The sequence below is a fragment of the Nannobrachium achirus genome (assembly GCF_963921795.1).
Source record: "Nannobrachium achirus genome assembly, chromosome: 20".
Classification (NCBI taxonomy): domain Eukaryota; kingdom Metazoa; phylum Chordata; class Actinopteri; order Myctophiformes; family Myctophidae; genus Nannobrachium; species Nannobrachium achirus.
The window spans coordinates 47145479-47150850 of NC_137827.1; positions in this window are offsets into that span (position 1 = coordinate 47145479).

Consider the following 5372-nt stretch of genomic DNA (forward strand, 5'->3'; position numbering starts at 1 on the left):
AGCACAAATTCTCCTAAACTAAGAAATAACGATTGCTGCTTTGAAACAGTTTTTTAAATGAGCTGTGAGACATCAAACAAACAGTTTGCAGAAATTGTTTTCCTGTGTGTGTGTGTGTGTGTGTGTGTGTGTGTGTGTGTGTGTGTGTGTGTGTGTGTGTGTGTGTGTGTGTGTGTGTGTGTGTGTGTGTGTGTGTGTGTGTGTGTGTGTGTGTGTGTGTGTGTACCCAGTTTGTATTTCTATCTAATTAATAGTAATGCACACTGCACAGCCATAGAAACTAGCTCTCCGCGATGGCAAACAGCTGTTTGAGGAACGGCCGTGCTCATGTCAAGTGGTTATTTTGGTGTTTGTTGTACTTGGGCGCAAGTGTTTCTGTGTGTGTGCGTGCGTGTGCGTGTGTGTGTCGTGCTACCACTCTCAACTGTATCCCTGACATTGTAAGTGGCCTGCACAAGGCTTGAAAGATGAGATCATCCCTAAAATGAGACTCTCTCATGTTCTCTCTTTGAAATGGGATAATTTTTGGGAGGTTAGAATTTTAATTAGAGTCGGGTTTAATTAAAGCGTTTATAATTAAATTAAAGCTGTGGTCCATACGTTTTATGTCTATTGTCTCACTCCCCAGATGGAGAGGTGTTTGGAACAATGTCCGCATTACCAGTAAGACTCCCTAATCGGGAGATAAGTGACCGTCAGGTCCCATACACAAACCTTAGAAGGCAATCGTAGCCAATCAGGAGGGAATATGGGAAATGGGACAAATCCATGTTGATGACATGACTTTAGAGAACTGTGTACCACTTTGTGTGATTTTAGGCCAAAATAAGTAGGAGCAGAGTCCAAAAATGTGTTTTGCTAAAATCGGCCTGATGGTGGCGTTAGAAGAGAAGGGGTGGAGGTTGTGATTTGCCATCCAACTAGTGTGTGTGCAAAGTTTGGCATTGATAGGGCCAACGGTGGCAGAGATAAGACTAGGGCAAAAGTGTGACGTGACGGACAGACTGACTGACAGACAGACTGACTGACTGACAGCCGGTGGAGCTTTTCATAGTAACTGCGACCTGACGGTCGCAACTACATTATAAACATGGCACATGTAGTGTATGCTACAACATTGTCAACAGTGTCCTACCCATCACCTGGGTCTGAATTTGTTGAGTGGAAGAATAGGTAGACCATCTTCAATAACTGCAGATGTTCTGTTACTGTATATTGTGTGAACTCTCTACGGCAGGGTTCCCCAATTAGTTTTACCCAAGGGCCAAATTATGTCTAGGGTACCAAGCCGAGGGCCACAACATTGCAGGGGGCGACGGCGGTGTTCCCGCTACTCCAGCGACAGTTCAGATATCGTCGTTGTCGGGTGAAAATCTTGTATGTCCAAAACCGTTCGTTTTGCATTTATCATTTTAAAAAGGATTGGTGCGAGGCGTTGTGTGCTTGTAGATCTGCTGTTTTCACTACTTTTGTGCGACGGCCTTGTATGATTTGGGAAAGAGCGTACAAATTTGGAGATACGAGATTTCCACCTGACAACGACGTTATACTAGTGTTGTTGCAGCTCTTATACCACCATTATTACTGGGGTTGGTGTGGGCCAGACAGTAGCCCCCCGCGGGCCGCAAATGGCCCGCGGGCCCCCTATTGGGGAACCCTGCTCTACGGCGATCCAGATTGGTTATAACAACATTTTATTCATTAAAAATAAGTCCTGTGGCCCGGGTTTGTAATGTGTATGCATAAAATGTATGCTGAGCAACATTATACCCACGCATATACTGTATATCAGTGGTTCTCAACCTTTTCAGGCCGCGACCCCCAAAACAATCCTATTTTAACTGGGGACCTCCCAGTTAACATAGGTTGAGGCATTACATTTTGTATAACGGTCCTATTGGGAAAATAGCAGATCTACATGCTCACAACACCTCGTGTTGCAAGGGATTGTGAGCATGTAGATCTGCTATTTTCACGATTTCTGCCTCTTAATATTTGACAATTTGACAATATTTCATTTGTCATTTTAGAGGTATTAAAAAGGCCTCAAATCATCAGTTTAGAATGTGCAGCCAGATACCCTCTATACACTTAAACTTTATGTTGGTTTGTTTACTGTTGAGTGAGAAAACAATGTTGCACATTAAGTTAATCATCTGGGGACCCCCCAACATAATTTGGGGACCCCCCTGGGGGTCTCGACCCACAGGTTGAGAACCACTGCTGTATATTAGGATGCATGAAAAGGAAACTTGAAAACAAACAAAAAAACTTTGTGAACTGCAATAAAGGAATTGTGGTATATAGAATGTGAAAAAATTATTGTCAACTGCATTTTCCTCCCAAAAAAAGAAAAGGAAACTTGATCTTTCTCCCCCTTTTCTCCCAATTCAGTCATTCTGCCGATTGCCACTTCCCTATGTAGGCTACTGCTGTCCCTTGTCGCTGCTGGCTGGTCCGTGGTGGGGAGGGTGTAGAGGAGAATGTGTCCCCTCTGATGCATGTGAACTTCCCAGAGCTACTTCTTGACCTCACAGTGACAGTTCCACTGGGAGGTCCATAATGCATGTGGAGGACAGTGGTGGAAAAAAGCACTGAAACTTTTTACTTGCATAAAAGTCTCAATACTGCAGTGCAGAAACACCCCGTTACAAGTAGAAGTCCAGGAATTGAAAATGTACTTGTATTGGCATCAAAATGTACTTAAACTACTAAAGTGTAAAGTATTCATTATGCAGAATGTCCCATTTCACAAGTTTTCAAATGATGTATGAAAAGATTTGAAAATGGCAGATCTACAAGCTCACAATGCATCGCATCGCATAGGATTCGAACCGCCAGGCGGTGGTGCATGGGTATGACTTTACCCCTATGCTACCCGAGCGTCCTACGAAAAAAAAAACTTGAGGTGAGAAGTTCTGCACCTCGCCACCTGCAGAGTGAATGTCTCTCTCTCTCTCACTCAAACACACACACACACGCACACACACACACACACACACACACAGTCATGTGATCGGCTGCTCTCAGAGGAGCAAGGAAGCAAGTGCTGACTCCATAGGTTAGTGAACAGCGCCCTCCAGTGGCCAGTCATCATTGGCAGGGAATGAGTTTTTAAATATGGAAAATGTATTCTGGTGACAGAGAGGAAGAGTTACAATTATAAATGTCTATTTTGAGTTCAATAAAGTCTTAATAGCAACATTAACATTCATGCTTTTTAAAGTGGTGCATTACGCTCAAGATTAGATGAGAATTTGCTACTTTACTGCCCATTATATTTACGTTAAATGGATATTTCGCTTTGGTTCAATGCACTTGTTCTGTGCTGGTGCAAAGCTTTAATGAAAGGGCTTGTACATTTCTCCGAAAAACGTAACTGTAGAATACTAAAGTATATGAATGCCAGATAACTCATAATCCATACACGTACAGTATTGTGGTGGATATACACACACAGTATTCTTATTACGACACACATTGTCTTCATTCTCCTCTTCTTCAGTGGCTGTGATAGGCTTGCTCGTTTTGTGGTCACTAATTCGCTTACATATATGATTGTAGATGTAGTCGGCAATGTAGTTTTATTTCTGAAAAGCAGAGGTCAGTAGATCAGGGGTTTTCAATATGGGGTCCGGGACCCCTAGGGGGTCCTCAGAGTTACTACAGGGGGTCCTCCAAATCTTCCAATCCTTTTTATATTAACAATTTGAACCCTAGTGTCCATATTCTGAGAACTGTAAAAAATAGCCGTTCTACAAGCTCACAACGCCTCGCGCTGCGAGCTTGTAGATCGTCTATTTTCGGCAAAGAGGTTTGGTGTAGAGGGGGAAAAGAGCAGACTAAGTACAGAGTGAATGGTCAAGTTTATTAGGTAATGACGGCTCAAGTGGTTAAATATCTGAAAACACAAATTGACATGAATCCAAAATACACTGATGATCGTGCGATCAAGCGATGAAACTATATGGAATCTATGAAAAGGATGTGGGGGTCCCTGCTTCATCTCTCTCAACTAAGGGGTCCTTGGCCTAAAACGTTGAAGACCCCTGCATTAGATAATTCATAGTTTCTACAAAGTACATTTGTTTGAATTAAGCCAGAGCAGGTCCCAATGTTGCCACTTATTCCATCCATCGTCTTTCCCCTGGTCAAGTTTGTGTTGAGCTGCCTATGAGCAAACACAGACCGAGGCAGTAGTGATGGGAATGGGAATTATCATCCTTTTCACGCGTAAAGTTTTGGCGTCTGCATAGTCCAACGGATGTCTGACGGACCATAATGTGTGATTTCGTCTGACCACCCGATGCACTTGTGATATTGTTTTATTTGCTAAATCAGTCAGCGTATCAGGTACTGTTTTGAAGAATGGTTGGCTGCGGATAATCCCCCTCTGTAGATGCTGTCTGCAGTCCCTCGTTGTTCACACTGCTAAAACACACACACACACACACACACACACACACACGCACACACACACAACAGTCTACTGTAGCATTTTGTCTGTCATTGATTACACATACATAAATATAAACGCTACATTTGTGGTCCGATGGTGAACTGGAGATGTTACAACTGTTTCTATCTCATTGGCTCTTGGTGGGTGGGCACCCCAGTGGACAAAATATGGTGCAAAAAAAGTAATATTAATGTAAACCGTACAATTTCTGAGAAAAGTGAATAATAAAAATAGATTGGTCAAAGGCCAGACCCATGACCAATAATTGTGCAAGTGGTCTGATGGGCCCAGCTTTTCTAATTGTATAGTGTAAGGGTGTTTTTGTGTCCCGGTAGAGCTCTCTCTCGCCTTTGAACCACAATGTCACTGGTTCCATCCCTGGCACCGCCAACTCAGCATATGAGAAGCACGGCTTGGGTGCGGCAATTTGTGCAGTAAGTACTAGGGCATTCACCAAATATTCAAATATTGGAATATCAAAGTCACTATTCGACGTTGTTCGCCGAAGTCGAATATTCGCTTTTTTTTTGCTTGGCTAGATAGGAAGTCATAAGAATGCGTTGTCAATGCCCCTGGTGGATGAATTTGTTAATGTTCTATAGCAGGGCATCTCAAACCTTTTTAGGCCATGACCCCCAAAATAAACATATTTGAACTGGGGACCCCCACCCTGACAAGCACTTGGAATTGTAGGTATTAATGTGACTCGGTTCCACAGATAAATATTGTGAAAATAGCCGATCTACATGCTCACAACGCTTCGCGTTGCGAGGCGTTGTGAGCATGTAGATCGGCTATTTTCACAATGTTTGCCTCTTGCTTACTTAATATTTGACAGTTTGGCCAGTCCTATTCGAATACTTTGAGGTTGAATAATTCGAATACTAAAAATCACTATTCGTGAATGCCCTAG